Source organism: Ovis canadensis, chromosome 3 (genome assembly GCF_042477335.2).
Source record: "Ovis canadensis isolate MfBH-ARS-UI-01 breed Bighorn chromosome 3, ARS-UI_OviCan_v2, whole genome shotgun sequence".
Classification (NCBI taxonomy): Eukaryota; Metazoa; Chordata; class Mammalia; order Artiodactyla; family Bovidae; genus Ovis; species Ovis canadensis.
The window spans coordinates 125,392,100-125,412,523 of NC_091247.1; positions in this window are offsets into that span (position 1 = coordinate 125,392,100).

The following is a 20,424-nucleotide window of genomic DNA, read 5'->3' on the forward strand; positions in this document are numbered from 1 at the left end:
TCAAATATTGATAGACATTTAGATTGCTTCCTTATATTGGCACTATAAATAATGCTAAAAACTTTGGGGTGTATGTATCTTTTCAAATTACTGTTTTTGTTTTCTTCAGATAGGTACTCAGGAATGGGATTGCTGGGTCATATAATAAGTCTAGTTTTAGTTTTTTAAAGACTCTTCTACTTTTTTCATAATGGCTGCACCAATTTACATTCCCACCAATGATGAACAAGTGGTTCCCTTTTCTATACATCCTTGCCAACATTTGATATTTGTGTTCTTTTTGATGCTAGCGACTCTGACTGGTGTGAGATGGTATCTTACTGTGGTTTTGGTTTTCACTCCTCTGATGATTAGCTATGAAGAGTATCTTTTCATGTGACTATTGACCATAGGTATGTCCTCTTTGGAAAAATATTCAGGTCTTCTGCCCATTGTTTAAGTGGGATGTTTGCTTTTTTGATATGGAATTTTATGGGCTATTTATACATTTTGGATAGTGACTCCTAAATTGTCTTATTGTCAGAAAGAAGTAGTTTTAATGGGTGTTCAGATAGGGAAGTCAATGATAACTCAGAGATCCGACAAATAAGAAAGGGGAAATCACATGGGAAGCCTGGAATAAAGAACCCAGAAAAACACTAAGGGCCTCCAAAATTCACATTTTCTGTATCAAATTTTAAATAGAAAATTCATAAACTTGACAATAGAATGTTCCTCAGCCATAAAAAGGAAAAGGGTTTATAGAGATGTGGATGGACCTAGACAGGTATGTCAGAAATAAGTCAGAAATCAAAGGACAAACACTGTATATTAACGTATATATTAACGTATATATGTTGGCTTAACGTATATAACGTAACACACACATACACATGGCATGGGCAGCTGTGACTGCGTACATAGCACGGCCGAGAGGAGATACCCCACGTCCAAAGTCAGGGGCAGCGGCCGAGAGAGGCAACCCCACGTCCAAGGAGTGGTGGCTGCACAGGCACAGGTGGGCCTAGAGGACCTATTCCACATTCAAGGTCAGGAGGGGTGGCGGTGAGGAGATACCTCGTCCAAGGTAAGGAGCAGGGGCTGCGCTTTGCTGGAGTAGCCATGAAGAGATACCCCATGTCCAAAGTAAGAGAAACCCAAGTAAGACGGTAGGTGTTGCAAGAGGGCATCAGAGGGCAGACACACTGAAACCATAATCACAGAAAACTAGCCAATCTAATCACACTAGGAACATGCCCTTGTCTATCTCAACGAAACTAATCCAAGCCTGCAGGGCCACCCAACATGGGCTGGTCATGGTGGAGAAGTCTGACAGAATGTGGTCTACTGGAGAAGGAAACAGCAAACCACTTCAGTATTCTTGCCTTGAGAACCCCATGAACAGTAGGAAAAGGCAAAATGATAGGATACTGAAAGAGGAACTCCCCAGGTCAGTAGGTTCCCAACATGCTACTGGAGATCAGTGGAGAAATAATTCCAGAAAGAATGAAGTGATGGAGCGAAAGCAAAAACAATACCCAGCTGTGGATGTGACTGGTGATAGAAGCAAGGTCCGATGCTGTTAGAGGAATATTGCATAGAAACCTGGAATGTCAGGTCCATGAATCAAGGCAAATTGGAAGTAGTCAAACAGGAGATGGCAAGAGTGAATGTCGACATTCTAGGAATCAGTGAACTAAAATGAATCAAGGCAAATTGGAAGTGATGAAACAGGAGATGGCAAGAGTGAATGTCGACATTCTAGGAATCAGTGAACTAAAATGAATCAAGGCAAATTGGAAGTGGTCAAACAGGAGATGGCAAGAGTGAATGTCGACATTCTAGGAATCCGTGAACTAAAATGGACTGGAATGGGTGAATTTAACACAGATGACCATTATATCTACTACTGTGGGCAGGAATCCCTCAGAAGAAATGGAGTAGCCATCATGGTCAACAAAAGAGTCCAAAATGCCGTACTTGGATGCAATCTCAAAAACGACGGGATGATCTCTGTTCGTTTCCAAGGCAAACCATTCAATATGACAGTAATCCAAGTCTATGCCCCAACCAGTAACACTGAAGAAGCTGACGTTGAATGGTTCTATGAAGACTTACAAGACCTTTTAGAAGTAACACCAAAAAAGATGTCCTTTTCATTCTAGGGGACTGGAATGCAAAAGTAGGAAGTCAAGAAACACCTGGAGTAACAGGCAAATTTGGCCTTGGAATGCAGAATGAAGCAGTGCAAAGACTAATAGAGTTTTTCCAAGAAAATGCACTGGTCATAGCAAACACCTTCTTCCAACAACACAAGAGAAGACTCTACACATGGACATCACCAGATGGTCAACACTGAAATCAGATTGAGATGAAGAAGGTGTATACAGTCAACCAAAACAAGACCAGGAGCTGACTGTGGCTCAGATCATGAACTCCTTATTGCCAAATTCAGACTTAAATTGAAGAAAGTAGGGAAAACCACTAGACCATTCAGGTATGACCTAAATCAAATCCCTTATGCTTATACAGTGGAAGTGAGAAATAGATTTAAGGAACTAGCCCTGATAGATAGAGTGCCTCATGAACTATGGACTGAAGTTCATGACATTGTACAGGAGACAGGGATGAAGTCCATCTCCATGGAAAAGAAATGCAAAAAAGCAAAATGGCTGTCTGGGGAGGCCTTACAAATAGCTGCGAAAAGAAGAGAAGTGAAAAGCAAAGGAGAAAAGGAAAGATATAAGCATCTGAATGCAGAGTTCCAAAGAATAACAAGGAGAGATAAGAAAGCCTTCCTCAGCGATCAGTGCAAAGAAATAGAGGAAAAGAACAGAATGGGAAAGACTAGAGATCTCTTCAAGAAAATTAGAGACACCAAGGGAACATTTCATGCAAAGATGGGCTTGATAAAGGACAGAAATGTTATGGACCTAACAGAAGCAGAAGATATTAAGAAGAGGTGGCAAGAATACACTGAAAAACTGTACAAAAAAGATCTTCATGACCCAGATAATCATGATGGTGTGATCACTGACCTAGAACCAGACATCCTGGAATGTGAAGTCAAGTGGGCCTTAGAAAGCATCACTATGAACAAAGCTAGTGGAGGTGATGGAATTCCAGTTGATCTCTTTCAAATCCTGAAAGATGATGCTGTGAAAGTGCTGTTCTCAATATGCAGCAAATTTGGAAAACTCATCAGTGGCCACAGGACTGGAAATGGTCAGTTTTCATTCCAATCCCCAAATTAAGACAGTGCCAACGACTGCTCAAACTACCTCACAATTGCACTCATTTCATACGCTAGTAAAGTATTGCTCAAAATTCTCCAAGCCAGGCTTCAGCAATACGTGAACTGTGGACTTCCTGATGTTCAAGCTGGTTTTAGAAAAGGCAGAGGAACCAGAGGTCAAATTGCCAACATCCGCTGGATCATGGAAAAAGGAAGAGAGCTCCAGAAAAACATCTATTTCTGCTTTATTGACTATGCCAAAGCCTTTGATTGTGTGGATCACAATAAACTGTGGAAAATTCTGAAAGTGATGGGAATACCAGACTACCTGACCTGCCTCTTGAGAAATTTGTATGCAGGTCAGGAAGCAACAGTTAGAAGTGGACATGAAACAACAGACTGGTTCCTAATAGGAAAAGGAATACGTCAAGGTTGTATATTGTCACCCTGCTTATTTAACTTATATGCAGAGTACATCGTGAGAAATGCTGGTCTGGAAGAGGACAAGCTGGAATCAAGATTGCCAGGAGAAATATCAATAACCTCAGATATGCAGATGACACCACTCTTATGGCAGAATGTGAAGAGGAATTATAAAGCCTCTTGATGAAAGTGAAAGAGAAGAGTGAAAATGTTGGCTTAAAGCTCAACATTCAGAAAACGAAGATCATGGCATCCGATCCCATCACTTCATGGGAAATAGATGGGGAAACAGTGGAAACAACGTCAAACTTCATTTTTGGGGGGCTCCAAAATCACTGCAGATTGTGACTGCAGCCATGAAATTAAAAGATGCTTACTCCTTGGAAGAAAAGTTGTGACCAACCAGTATAGTATATTGAAAAGCAGAGACATTATTCTGCCAACAAAGGTCCTTCTAGTCAAGGCTATGGTTTTTCCAGTGGTCATGTATGGATGTGAGAGTTGGACTGTGAAGAAGGCTGAGCACCAACAAATCGATGCTTTTGAACTGTGGTGTTGGAGAAGACTCTTGAGAGTCCCTTGGACTGCAAGGAGATCCAACCAGTTCATTCTGAAGGAGATCAGCCCTGGGATTTCTATGGAAGGAATGATGCAAAAGCTGAAACTCTAATACTTTGGGTACCTCATGCGAAGAGTTGACTCATTGAAAAAGACCCTGATGCTGGGAGGGATTTGAGGCAGGAGGAGAATGGGATGAACTAGGATGAGATGGATGGATGGCATCACTGACTCGATGGACGTGAGTCTGAGTGAACTCCAGGAGTTGGTGATGGACAGGGAGGCCTGGCTTGCTGGGATTCATGGGGTCGCAAAGAGTCAGACACGACTGAGCGACTCTACTGCACTGACTGAAATTAACTAGTTAGTACTTAGATCAACAATGAATATATACCACTCTATTTTTATTGCATTCTGCTAGAAATTTAAACATAACATAGTGAAATATCCCTGCTTTAATACCTAGGTTGCATGTAATAGTCACTAGGACTGGATAGTCCATCACACAATAATGGAAGGCAGCTTTCTTGGACAAATATGTCTGCTTTCCAGAAGCAAAATATCCCTCAGTTTGGACAGTCATCTGGTGTTTATTCCTATAGTGGATGGTTGGACTGGTCTTTGGGCTTGTTTTATTAGTAACAAAATTAATACATTGATCTGTTTATATCTTAATTGGTTTTGAGTTTAGAAGAGGAATATGGGTATAATTATTACATCATCTCAAATTCTAACATCAGTCCTTATTTTTTTTTTTAAATAAATTGGCCTCTGGAATGTTGTCATTGCAGCTACACTGCCTAATCCAGAGCCTGTAACACAGCAGTGTTTGAAAAATTCATGTTTTTTAGTATATTTTCATTTGATTATGTAAATTTATTTTAATCCTTATAATATCTTGTTGAGTGAGGTAGGGAAAACCTGTTTTAACAAAATGGCAAACTGTGGTTCAAGAAGTTAAATATCTGACGAACAAACTCATGTATATTCCCAAATTTTATCCCTCTTCCCTTTCTGTGGAGTGAAAGCAAGATAACCATATTTATTGAATAAACTAGCAATGACATAGTAATTAGAGATAAAATAAATAAACAAATTGAGGGACATTTTGGAAGTCTTAAATGCCAGATTGACAAGTTTGAAATTACACTGTTATGTTATTAAGAGTCACTGAAAATTTTTGAGGAGAAGGTGTGATTTTTAGTTGCAAAGATAAATAGTAAACAGAAATTTAGAGACTACTAGGGAGACTGATGCACCATTTTGGTGCATGAGGTTGTAACATTCTGAATTAGGTTAGTTATAATAGAAATGGAAAACAATAGGACTTTTAGGATATTTAAATTTTTTAAGAAAAATTTTAAAATGTTATCAGTATATTATTATCAGTTTGAATTTACATTATATGTTGGTTACCCAAGCAGTTCATCCAAGTAATTTATACAGTCCCAGATTATTCATGAGATACGTAACAAATGACAAAACTGGATTCATTACTCATTATAAATCTGTGTGTGGAACCATGGAGTAATGCTGTTTCTCTAAAGCAAACTCAATCCTCCCACATCTTATGTGATTCAATAGTTATAGTTTAACAGCTGTTTAATAGTTGACATTAAATGTTAATCTTCTTTCTCCTTAAGGCACCATTTAGGTTTTGCTATTCCTCTGCTGGAAAGCTTTCCATGGTCCCTATTATTTTCCAGAATCCATAATTGGTTCACCATAATGTTGGCTCAACCAAACTCATGTCCCTATATTTTTAACTCCCCTATATAAAATCCATATGACTGAGGGAAAAAAAATCATCTTATTCTGTACCCAAGTTTTATAATCCTGTTTTTGTAGCTTTGCATATAGGATTCCCATTTTCAGACCCAGCTTTGGAGTGAATATGTTTAGGTTTGAAGCTGTGTGACCTGGAACAAATTCTGACTTCCCTTTACCTTGATGATTTCATATATATATATATATATATATATATATATATATATATATATATGATGTTTAAATAGGTAATAGTAAGACATAATCATGTCTGCATATAGTAAGCACTCAAATATTAGCTATAATAGGTATTATTATTTTTACTAGCAAATCTAATCTGCTCCAATATAACTAATATTCCTTGAAGTACAGAGTTTTCCATTGAAGTTTTTACAATTGATTTAACTAAAATGTTACTGGTGTCTTACCTTTGGGTGTGAAGTATTAGAAACAAGATTATGTGACTAATTCATCTATTTTTTGTGCAGCTAAACATATCAGATCTTTTTCTTTATAAGCAATCATTCAGTGAGTCAAAGGGAACTCTAATAGTATTCTTCTCTGTCACATACCTTAAATAGCTAACACTTGATGTCTTTATTTCTGTTCCCTGTGGAAGCATAAAAACACATCCTAGTTGACATAGATTTACTCCTGCTGACTTGACAATTTTATATCAGAAAGGAAATTCAGAGGCTCAGCCTGATTTTCTTATTGATAGCTAAATACTCTAAAGGTATTCTGTGAGCAATTCCTCAAGTGCGTTTAGTAGCCAAACAAATAGATAAGGATTTTTAATATCAGAGTACTTTAAGAATATTGAAGATACTGATGTATCTTTGGAATGAAATACTATTAACTGTGAAAATAACTCATTTTATAAATTACCTACTAGAATGTAACCCTTTCAAATAAAAAATGCTGTTGTTTTGTGTCATTGAACTGTTCTCATTCTTGTAAGTATAATGTTAGATATTTTTAGTACTTTCTGATACGAACCAATTTGTCCTATTTTGTTGTCAATTTAGTTTCATAGTGAATATTATGTTAAAGAAGTCCGGTGCTGTACAGTCATTTATAGAAAACCCGTGTTTGAGTCAATAAATTCTGTTCAGTTCAGTCCCTCAGTCGTGTCTGACTCTTTGTGACCCCCTGGGCTGACTGCAGCACACCAGGCTTCCCTGTCCATCATCAACTCCCGGAGCTTACTCAAACTCATGTTCATCAAGTCAGTGATACCATCCAACCATCTCATCCTCTGTTGTCCCCTTCTCCTCCCACCTTCAGTCTTTCACAGCATCATAGTCTTTTCCAATGAGTCAGTTCTTCGCATCAGGTAGCCAAAGTATTGGAGTTTCAGCTTTGGCATCAATCCTTCCAGTGAATATTCAGGACTGATTCCCTTTAGGATGGACTGGTTGGATCTCCTTGCAGTCCAAGGGACTCTCAAGAGTATTCTCCAATACCACAGTTCAAAAGAATCAATTCTTTGGTGCTCAGCTTTCTTTAAAGTCCAACTCTTACATCCATACATGACTACTGTAAAAATCATAGCTTTGACTAGACAGACCTTTGTTGGCAAAATAGTGTCTCTGCTTTTTAGTATGCTGCCTAGATTGGCCATAACTTTTCTTCCAAGGAGCAAGCATCTTTTAATTTTCAATAATTATATTAAACAGACATTAATATTTGTAGTTTGAGATTAAAATAGCAGTACATGTATGTGAATGTCTTTTGCATTTAAGCAAAAATGAAGATCTTATTTAGTGAATGGGAAGAATATATTTAAAGGAATAAATACTTTAATAATAAATATTTGTTGATAATAATTCTGAAAATATAGAAAAGTAACCTAGGTTCTAACTAAAATCCTCTCCTTTGGGACAGTGACAGGTCTTAGCACACCTTCATCTACTAGGAGTCACTATAAATAGAGTGTTTGGAAAATCACAGAGGTTTAAAAGGCAACCAAGAGCTAGGGCACCACTGAAAGGTAAAGTTTATATCCTACATGAAAGAACTTGTTCACAATTAGGAGAGGTGGCTCTCTTAACTAATGCATATAAGCCACATAAAGTCAAGAAAAGTAAATAGAGTAATATGTTCCAAACTAAGAATAAAATTTTAGAGAAAAAAAATGAGGGGGTGGTCCTAAGATGGCAGAGGAATAGGACGGGGAGACCACTTTATCCCTCACAAATTCATCAAAAGAACATTTCAACACTGAGTAAATTCTACAAAACAACTTCTGAATGCTGGCAGAGGACATCAGGCAGCCAGAAAAGCAGACCATTGTCTTCAAAAACAGGTAGGAAAAAATATAAAAGATGAACAAAGGAGGTAGCGAGGGAGCTCTGTACCGGGAAGGAAGTCCCATCCCGGGAAGGGAATCTTAAGAAGAGAGGTTTCCAAACACCAGGAAACACTCTTGCTGCTGAGTCGGTGGCGAGCCTTGGAAGCACAGAGGGCAACATAACAGGAAGGAAAAATAAATAAATAAAACCAACAGATTACAAGCCCAATAGTAACTCCCCCAGTGGAGAAGCAGCGCAGACGCCTGCATCCGCCACTGGCAAGTGGGGGCTGGGCAGGGAGACACGGGAGGAGCAGGCTGCAGTGCTTTTAAGAATCAGGCTGGAAAGCCCCGTGCGTAACCACAGCGAACTAACTTGGGCTAGCAAACCAGACTGTGGGATAGCTACCACGCAAAAAGCTCTAACATAAGACACCGCCAGGACTATGCACAGAACAAAGGATGGAACAGAAATAGCCAGCTGCAGATCATCCCCCTCTGGTGACAGGCAGCCAGAGCCGTAAGGGCTGGAAGGGGGCAATCGCAGCCCAAGAGAGACATTACCTACCAAACTGCAAGCAGGCTTCTTTGCTAACTAAGACTTCTGGGGGTTCTGGAAAGTCATCATCTGCCTCAGAACGGACGCCAGCGGTACACCCAGAAAACTGAGCAGCAGAGATGGGAAAGGCAATAAGTCGCAGTGACCACGCTCGCCAAACACCTGAGCTACTTGGACCTGGGAAGCCCAAACTAATCTGCGCCTCTGAGGGCTACCTGAGTGCCAAGCCTGAGCAGCTTAGACCGGGGAGGTGCATGCATCCTAGGGCCGGCCTCAGATGGTTCCTGGCAGAGCAACGTAGAGCCTGAGCGGCGTGCACTGAGAACAGAGGCAGGCCCAGCGGGGCTGAGACACTGCGAGCACACGCCAGTGTTATTTGTTTGCAGCATCCCTCCCTCCCCACAGCGCAACTGAACAAGTGAGCCTGAAAAAAAAAAAAAAGTGTCCACCACCGCCCCCCCTGTGTCAGGGGGGAAATCAGACACTGAAGAGACCAGCAAACAGAAGAAGTTAAACAGAGGGAATCACCTTGGAAGTGACCCCACACTGCCCACAACACCAGAGAAAGGGCCAGATATATCTTTAATATTTTTACAATCATTCCTTTTTTGTTGTTGTTGATGTTGTGTGATTTGTTTTTTCTTCTTTTCTTTTTCTTCTTTTTTTAAAAACTTTTTAAAAATTTTTAAGAGAACGATCTAACTTGGGCTAGCTAACCAGACTGTGGGATAGCTACCACATGAAAAGCTCGAACATAAGACACCACCAGGACCGAGCACAGAACAAAAGACGGGACGGAATAAGCCGGCTGTAGACCATCCCTCGCCGGGGACAGGCAGCCAGAGCCGTAAGGACTGGAAAGGGGCAATTGCAGACCCGGAGAGAATTTACTTACCTAACTGCAAGCAGGCTTCTTTGCTAAGACTTCTGGGGGTGCTGGACAGTCACCATCTGCCTCATGGGGGGCGCCAGATGTCCACCCAGAAAGCTGAGCAGCAGCAGCAGAAAAGGTGACAAGTCGTGGCGATCGCGCTCGCCAAACTCCTGAGCTACTCGGACCTGGGAAGGGCACAAAGCACAGTCCCAGCTGAATCTGTGCCTCTGAGGGCTGCCTGAGTGCCGAACCTGAGCGGCTTGGACCGGGGAAGTGCACGCAGCCTAGGGCCAGCCCCAGACGGTTCCCGGCTGAGCATCGTAGAGCCGGAGCGGTTTGTGCACCGTGAGAAGGGACAGATCAAGCGGGGCTGAGACACTGTGTGCACACGACAGTGCTATTTGTTTGCAGCATCCCCCCTCCCCACAGCACAACTGAACTAGTGAGCCTAAAAAAACAGCAAACAGAAGAAGTTAAACAGAGGGAACCACCTTGGAAGTGATCCCACATGGCCCACAACATCAGAGAAGGGCAAGAACTATTTTTACTATTTTTAAAATTTTCCTTTTTTTTTCTTTCTAACGTTTTTAAATTGTTAAGTCTTCTATTTCTCCTCTAACTTTTATTTCTATAACCTACTATTACTATTTAAAAAAAAATTTTTTTTAAGGCAAACACCATATATAGTCTTTGGATGGTTGTTGGTGGGTTTTTCTTTTTTAATAATTCTTGTTTTTTTTCCTCTCTTTTTTTTTCTTTCTTCCTTTTTCCTTCTGCTTCTTTTCTTTAATATTGTATTTTTGAATATCCAACCTCTATTCTAGATTTTTAATCTTTGCTCTTAAGTTTTTGTTGTCAATTTTGTACATTTAAAAACCCAAACTTCACTACCTAAGTTTACCTGAGAGTGAGATTACTGGCTTGACCACTCTCTCCTCCTTTGGACTCTCCTTTTTCTCCACCAGGTGGCCTCTGTCTCTTTTCTCCCCCATCTCTTCTCTATCCAACTCTGTGAATCTCCGTGTGTTCCAGACGGTGGAGAACACCTAAGGAACTGGTTACTGGCAAGATTTGTCTCTCTCCTTTTCATTCCTCTCTCTTATCCTCCTGGTCACCTCTGTCTACTTCCTCCCTCTCCTCTTCTCCGTATAACTCCGTAAATACCTCTGAGTGGTCCAGATTATAGAGCACACATAAGGAAGTGACTACTGGCTAGCTTGCTCTCTCCTCTTTTGATCTCACCGCATCCATTACAGTTACCTCTAACTACCCCCTCCATTTTCTCTTCTCCTGTAACTCAGTGAACCTCTCTCAGTGTCCCTCAATGTGGAGAAACTTTTCATCTTTAACCTAGATGTTTTATCATCGGTGCTGTATAGTTGGAGAAGTCTAGAGGCTACTGTAAAAATAAAACTGAAAACCAGAAGCAGGAGGCTTAAGTCCAAAGCCTGAAAACATTAGAGAACTCTTGAATTCACGGAACATTAAGCAATAGGAGCTCATCAAATGCCTTCATACCTACACCGAAACCAAGCTCCACCCAAGGACCAACAAGTTCCAAAACAAGACATACCACTCAAATTCTCCAGCAACACAGGAACACTCCCCTGAGCTTCAATATACAGGCAGCTCAAAATTATTCCAAAACCTTTGATGTCTCATAACCCATTACTGGTCACTCCACTGCACTCCAGAGAGAAGAAACCCAGCTCCACCCACCAGAACTCCAACACAAGCCTCCCTAACCAGGAAACCTTGACAAGCCACTGATAGAACCCCACCCAAAGTGAGGAAGCTCCATAATAAAGAGAACTCCACAAATTACCAGAATATAAAAAGGCCACCCCAAACGCAGCAATATAACCAAGATGAAGAGACAGAGGAATACTCAGCAGGTAAAGGGACAGGAGAGTTGCTCACCAAACCAAACAAAAGAGGAAGAAGTAGGGAATCTACCTGAGAAGGAATTCCAAATATTGATAGTGAAAATGATCCAAAATCTTGAAATCAAAATGGAATCACAGATAAATAGCCTAGAGACAAGGATTGAGAAGATGCAAGAAAGGTTTAACAAGGACCTAGAAGAAATATGAAAGAGCCAAAATATAATGAATAACGCAATAAATGAGATCAGAAACACTCTGGAGGCAACAAATAGTAGAATAACGGAGGCAGAAGATAGGATTAGTGAAATAGAAGATAGAATGGTAGAAATAAACGAATCAGAGAGGAAACAAGAAAAACGAATTAAAAGAAATGAGGACAATCTCAGAGACCTCCAGGACAATATGAAGCGCTCCAACATTCGAATTATAGGAGTCCCAGAAGAAGAAGACAGAAAGAAAGATCATGAGAAAATCCTTGAGGAGATACTAGTTGAAAACTTCCCTAAAATGGGGAAGGAAATAATCACCAAAGTCCAAGAAACACAGAGAGTTCCAAATAGGATAAACCCAAGGTGAAACACCCCAAGACACATATTAATCAAATTAACAAAGATCAAACACAAAGAACAAATATTAAAAGCAGCAAGGGAAAAACAACAAATAACACACAAGGGGATTCCCATAAGGATAACAGCTGATCTTTCAATAGAAACTCTTCAGGCCAGGAGGGAATGACAAGACATACTTAAAGTGATGAAAGACAATAACCTACAGCCCAGATTACTGTACCCAGCAAGGATCTCATTCAAATATGAAGGAGAAATCAAAAGCTTTACAGACAAGCAAAAGCTGAGAGAATTCAGCACCACCAAACCAGCTCTCCAACAAATGCTAAAGGATATTCTCTAGACAGGAAACACAAAAAGGGTGTATAAACCCGAACCCAAAACAATAAAGTAAATGGCAATGGGATCATACTTATCAATAATTACCTTAGACGTAAATGGGTTGAACGCTCCAACCAAAAGGCAAAGACTGGCTGAATGGATACAAAAACAAGACCCCTCTATATGCTGCTTACAAGAGACCCACCTCAAAACAAGGGACACATACTGATGGAAAGTGAAGGGCTGGAAAAAGATATACCACGCAAATTGAGACCAAAAGAAAGCAGGAGTGGCAATACTTATATCCGATAAAATAGACTTTAAAACAAAGGCTGTGAAAAGAGACAAAGAAGGCCACTACATAATGATCATAGGATCAATCCAAGAAGAAGATATAACAATTATAAATATATATGCACCCAATATAGGAGCACTGCAATATGTAAGACAAATGCTAACAAGTATGAAAGGGCAAATCAACAATAACACAATAATAGTGGGAGACTTTAATACCCCACTCACACCTATGGACAGATCAACTAAACAGAAAATTAACAAAGAAATGCAAACTTTAAATTATACATTAGATCAGTAAGACCTAATTGATATCTATAGGACATTTCACCCCAAAACAATGAATTTCACCTTTTTTTCAGGTGCTCACAGAACCTTCTCCAGGATAGATCAGATACTGGGCCATAAATCTAAACCTGATAAATTCAAAAAAATCGAAATCATTCCAAGCATCTTTTCTGACCATAATGCATTAAGATTAGATCTCAATTACAGGAGAAATATTATTAAAAATTCCAACATATGGAGGTTGAACAACACACTTCTGAATAACCAACAAATCACAGAAGAAATAAAAAAAGAAATCAAAATATGAATATAAACTAATGAAAATAAAAACACAACAACCCAAAACCTGTGGGACACTATAAAAGCAGTGCTAAGAGGAACGTTCATAGCAATACAGGCATACCTCAAGAAACAAGAAACAAGTCAAATAAATAACCTAACTCTACAACTAAAGAAACTAGAAAAGGAAGAATTGGAGAAGCCCAGAGTTAGTAGAAGGAAAGAAATCTTAAAAATTAGGGCAGAAATAAATGCAAAAGAAACAAAAGAGACCATAGCAAAAATCAACAAACCCAAAAGCTGGTTCTTTGAAAGTATAAATAAAATTGACAAACCATTAGCCAAACTCATCAAGAAGCAAAGAGAAAAATCAAATCAATAAAATTAGAAATGAAAATGGAGAGATTACAACAGACAACACAGAAATACAAAGGATCATAAGAGACTACTATCAGCAGTTGTATGCCAGTAAAATGGACAACGTGGAAGAAATGGACAAATTCTTATTAAAGTACAATTTTCCAAAACTGAACTAGGAAGAAATAGAAAATCTTCACAGACCCATCACAAGCACGGAAATTGAAACTGTAATCAGAAATCTTCCAGCAAACAAAAGCCCAGGTCCAGACGGCTTCACAGCTGAATTCTACCAAAAATTTCAAGAAGAGCTAACACCTATCCTACTCAAACTCTTCCAGAAAATTGCAGAGGAAGGTAAATTTCCAAACTCATTCTATGAGGCCACCATCACCCTAATACCAAAACCTGATAAAGATGTCACAAAAAAAGAAAACTACAGGCCAATATCACTGATGAACATAGATGCGAAAATCCTCAGCAAAATTCTAGCAATCATAATCCAACAACACATTAAAATGATCATACACCATGACCAAGTGGGCTTTATCCCAGGGATGCAAGGATTCTTCAATATCCACAAATCAATCAATGTAATTCACCACATTAACAAATTGAAAAATAAAAACCATATGATTATTTCAATAGATGCAGAGAAGGCCTTTGACAAAATTCAACATCCATTTATGATAAAAACTCTCCAGAAAGCAGGAATAGAAGGAACATACCTCAACATAATAAAAGCTATATATGACAAACCCACAGCAAACATTATCCTCAATGGTGAAAAATTGAAAGCATTTCCCCTAAAGTCAGGAACAAGACAAGGGTGTCCACTTTCACCGCTACTATTCAACATAGTTCTGGAAGTTTTGGCCACAGCAATCAGAGCAGAAAAAGAAATAAAAGGAATCCAAATTGGAAAAGAAGAAGTAAAACTCTCACTGTTTGCAGAAGACATGATCCTCTCCATGGAAAACCCTAAAGACTCCACCAGAAAATTACTAGAGCTAATCAATGAATATAGTAAAGTTGCAGGATATAAAATCAATGCACAGAAATCCCTTGCATTCCTATACACTAATAATGAGAAAATAGAAGAAGAAATTAAGGAAACAATTCCATTCACCATTGCAATGAAAAGAATAAAATACTTAGGAATATATCTACCTAAAAAAACTAAAGACCTATATATAGAAAACTATAAAACACTGATGAAAGAAATCAAAGAGGACACTAATAGATGGAGAAATATACCATGTTCATGGATCAGAAGAATCAATATAGTGAAAATGAGTATACTACCCAAAGCAATTTACAAATTCAATGCAATCCCTATCAAGCTACCAGCCATATTTTTCACAGAACTAGAACAAATAATTTCAAGATTTGTATGGAAATACAAAAAGCCTCGAATAGCCAAAGCAATCTTGAGAAAGAAGAATGGAACTGGAGGAATCAACTTGCCTGACTTCAGGCTGTACTACAAAACCATTGTCATCAAAACAGTATGGTACTGGCACAAAGACAGACATATAGATCAATGGAACAAAATAGAAAGCCCAGAGATAAATCCACACCCATATGGACACCTTATCTTTGACAAAGGAGGCAAGAGTATACAATGGAGAAAAGACAATCTCTTTAACAAGTGGTGCTGGGAAAACTGGTTAACCACTTGTAAAAGAATGTAACTAGAGCACTTTCTAATACCGCACACAAAAATAAACTGAAAATGGATTAAAGATCTAAATATTAGACCAGAAACTATAAACTCCTAGAGGAGAACATAGGCAAAACACTCTCCAACATAAATCACAGCAGGATCCTCTATGATCCACCTCCCAGAATTCTGGAAATAAAAGCAAAAATAAACAAATGGGATCTAATTAAAATTAAAAGCTTCTGCACAACAAAGGAAAATATAAGCAAGGTGAAAAGACAGCCTTCGGAATGGGAGAAAATAATAGCAAATGAAGCAACTGACAAACAACTAATCTCAAAAATATACAAGCAACTTATGCAGCTCAATTTAAGAAAAATAAACGACCCAATCAAAAAATGGGCCAAAGAACTAAATAGACATTTCTCCAAAGAAGACATACGGATGGCTAACAAACACATGAAAAGATGCTCAACATCACTCATTATTAGAGAAATGCAAATCAAGACCACAATGAGGTACCACTTCACACCAGTCAGAATGGCTGCGATCCAAAAATCTGCAAGCAATAAATGCTAGAGAGGGTGTGGAGAAAAGGGAACCCTCCTACACTGTTGGTGGGAATGCAAACTAGTACAGCCACTATGGAGAACAGTGTGGAGATTCCATAAAAATTGCAAATAGAACTACCTTATGACCCAGCAATCCCAATTCTGGGCATACACACCGAGGAAACCAGAATTGAAAGAGACGCATGTACCCCAATGTTCATTGCAGCACTGTTTATAATAGCCAGGACATGGAAACAACCTAGATGTCCATCAGCAGATGAATGGATAAGAAAGCTGTGGTACATATACACAATGGAATATTACTCAGCCGTTAAAAAGAATTCATTTGAATCAGTTCTGATGAGATGGATGAAACTGGAGCCGATTATACAGAGTGAAGTAAGCCAGAAAGAAAAACACCAGTACAGTATACTAACACATATATATGGAATTTAGAGAGATGGCAATGACGACCCTGTATGCAAGACAGGAAAAAAGACACAGATGTGTATAACGGACTTTTGGACTCAGAGGGAGAGGGAGAGGGTGGGATGTTTTGGGAGAATGGCATTCTAACATGTATACTATCATGTAAGAATTGAATTGCCAGTCTATGTCTGACGCAGGGTGCAGCATGCTTGGGGCTGGTGCGTGGGGATGACCCAGAGAGATGTTATGGGGAGGGAGGTGGGAGGGGGTTTCATGTATGGGAACGCATGTAAGAGTTAAAGATTTTAAAATTTAAAAAATAAAAAACTAAAAAAAAAAGAAAAAAAATAAATATTTTAAAATTAAAATAAAATAAAAATTTTAAGTCCTCTATTTCTCCTTTAATTTTTATTTTTATAACCTACTAGTACATTTCAAAAAAAAAAGACCCTATTTTTAAAGCGAACACCGTATATAGTCTTTTTGTGGTTGTTGTTGTTTTAATAATTATATGGCTTTTTTTCTTCTTCTTTTCTTTAATATTGTAGTTTTGAAAATCCAACCTCTACTCTAGATTTTTAATCTTTGCTTTTCGGTATTTGTTGTCAACTTTGTATATTTAAAAACCCAATCTTCAGTACCTAATGTTACCTGAGAGCGAGATTACTGGCTTGATCACTCTCTCCTCCTTTGGACTCTCCTTTGTCTCCACCAGTGGCCTCTGTCTCTTCCCTCCCCGTTCTCTTCTCTACAGAACTCTGAGAATCTCTGTGTGTTCTGGACTGTGGAGAACACTTAGGGAACAGATTACTGGCTGGATCTGTCTCTCTCCTTTTCTTTCCCCTCTTTTATCCTCCTGGCCACCTCTGTCTACTTCCTCCCTCTCCTCTTTCCTGTATAACTACGTGAACACCTCTGAGCGGTCCAGACTGTGGAGTGCACATAAGGAAATGATTACTGGCTAGCTTGCTCTCTCCTCTTTTGATCCAACCCACCTCAATCCAGTCACCTCTAACTACCTCCTCCCTCATCTCTTCTCCATGTAACTCAGTGAACCTCTCTGGGTGTCCCTCAATGTGGAGAAACTTTTCTTCTTTAACCTAGATGTTTTATCATTGGTGCTGTATAGATGGAGAAGTCTTGAGGCTACTGTAAAAATAAAACTGAAAGCCAGAAGCAGGAGGCTTAAGTCCAAATCCTGAGAACTTCAGAGAACTCCTGACTACAGGGAACATTAATCAACAAGAGCTCATCAAAACCTCCATGCCTACACTGAAACCAAGCACCACCCAAAGGCCAACAAGTTCCAGAGCAAGACATACCATGCAAATTCTCCAGCAACACAAGAATACACCCCTGAGCTTCAATATACAGGCAGCTCAAAGTTACTCCAAAACCATTGACTTCTCATAACTCGTTACTGGTCACTTCATTGCACTCCAGAGAGAAGTCCAGCTCCACCCACCAGAACTCCAACACAAGCCTCCCTAGCCAAGAAACCTTGACATGCCACTGATACAATCCCACCCACAGTGAGGAAACTCCATAATAAAGAGAACTCCACAAATTCCCAGAATATAGAAAGGCCACCCCAATCGCAGCAATATAACCAAGATGAAGAGACAGGAATACCCAGCAGGTAAAGGAATAGGAGAAATGCCCACGAAACCAAACAAAAGAGAAAGAGATAGGGAATCTACCTGATAAAGAATTCCAAATATTGATAGTGAAAATGATCGAAAATCTTGAAATCAAAATAGAAGCACAGATAAATAGCCTGGAGACAAGGATTGAGAAGATGTAAGAAAGGTTTAACAAGGACCTAGAAGACAAAAAAAAAGGGAGGGGGGTCAATATATAATGAATAACGCAATAAATGAGATCAGAAACACTCTGGAGCAACAAAAAGTAGAATAATGGAGGCAGAATATAGGATTAGTGAAATAGAACATAAAATGGTAGAAATAGATGAATCAGAGGAAAAAAGAAAAATGAATTAAAAGAAATGAGGACAATCTCAGAGACCTCCAGGACAATATGAAACACTCCAACATTCGAATTATAGGAGTCCCGGAAGAAGAAGACAAAAAGAAAGACCATGAGAACATACTTGAGGAGATAATAGTTGAAAACTTCCCTAAAATGGGGAAGGAAATAATCACTCAAGTCCAAGAAACCCAGAGAGTGCCAAACAGGATAAACCCAAGGTAAAACACCCCAAGACACATATTAATCAAATTAACAAAGATCAAACACAAAGAACAAATATTAAAAGCAGCGAGGGAAAAACAACAAATAACACACAAGAGGATTCCCATAAGGATAACTGCAGATCTTCAATAGAAACTCTTCAGGTCAGGAGGGAATGGCAAGACATACTTAAAGTAATGAAAGAAAATAACCTACAGGCCAGATACTGTACCCCACAAGGATCTCATTCAAATATGAAGGAGAGATCAAAAGCTTTACAGACAAGCAAAAGCTGAGAGAATTCAGCACCACCAAACCAGCTCTTCAACAAATGCTAAAGGATATTCTCTAGACAGGAAACACAAACAGGGCCTATAAACCTGAACCCAAAACAATAAAGTAAATGGCAATGGGATCATACTTATCAATAATTACCTTAAACGTAAATGGGTTTAATGCCCCAACCAAAAGACAAGGACTGGCTGAATGGATACAAAAACAAGATCCTTATATATGCTGCCTAGAGGAGACCCACCTCAAAACAAGGGACACATACAGATGGAAAGTGAAGGGCTGGAAAAAGATATTCCATGCAAATAGAGACCAAAAGAAAGCAGGAGTAGCAATACTTATATCCGATAAAATAGACTTTAAAACAAAGGGTATGAAAACAGACAAAGAAGAACACTACATAATGATCAAAGGATCAATCCAAGAAGAAGATATAACAATTATAAATATATATGCGCCCAACATAGGAGCACTGCAATATGTAAGACAAATGCTAACAAGTATGAGGGGGAAATTAACAAAAGACAATAGGAGTGGGAGACTTTAATACCCCACTTACACCTATGGACGGATCAACTAAACAGAAAATTAACAAAGAAACACAAACTTTAAATGATACAATAGACCAGTTAGACCCAATTGATATCTATAGGACATTTCACCCCAAAACAATGAATTTCACCCTTTTCTCGAGTGCTCACAGAACCTTCTCCAGGATAGATCACATCCTGGGCCATAAATCTAACCTTGATAATTCAAAAAAATTGAAGTCATTCCAAGCATCTTTTCTGACCACAGTGCATTAAGATTAGATCTCAATTACAGGAGAAAAAATATTAAAAATTCTAACATATGGAGGCTGAACAACACGCTTCTGAATAACCAACAAATCACAGAAGAAATAAAAATATTCATAGAAACAAATGAAAATATAAACGCAACAACCCAAAACCTGTGGGACACTATAAAAGCAGTGCTAAGAGGAAAGTTCATAGCAATACAGGCATACCTCAAGAAACAAGAAACAAGTCCAATAAATAACCTAACTCTACACCTTAAGGAACTAGAAAAGGAAGAAATGGAGAACCCCAGAGTTAGTAGAAGGAAAGAAATCTTAAAAATTAGGGCAGAAATAAATGCAAAAGAAAAGAGACCATAAATCAAAAATCAACAAAGCCAAAAGCTGGTTCTTTGAACGGATAAATAAAATTGACAAACCATTAGCCAGACTCATCAAGAAACAAAGAGAGAAAAATCAAATCAATAAAATTAGATGAAAATGGAGAGATCACAACAGACAACACAGAAATACAATGGATCATAAGAGACTACTATCAGCAATTATATGCCAATAAAATGGACAACTTGGAAGAAATGGACAAATTCTTAGAAAAGTACAACTTTCCAAAACTGAACCAGGAAAAAATAGAAGATCTTAACAGACCCATCACAAGCACGGAAATTGAATCTGTAATCAGAAATCTTCCAGCAAACAAAAGCCCAGGTCCAGACGGCTTCACAGATGAACTCTACCAAAAATTTTGAGAAGAGCTAACACCTATCCTACTCTTCCAGAAAGTTGCAGAGGAAGGTAAACTTCCAAACTCATTCTATGAGGCCA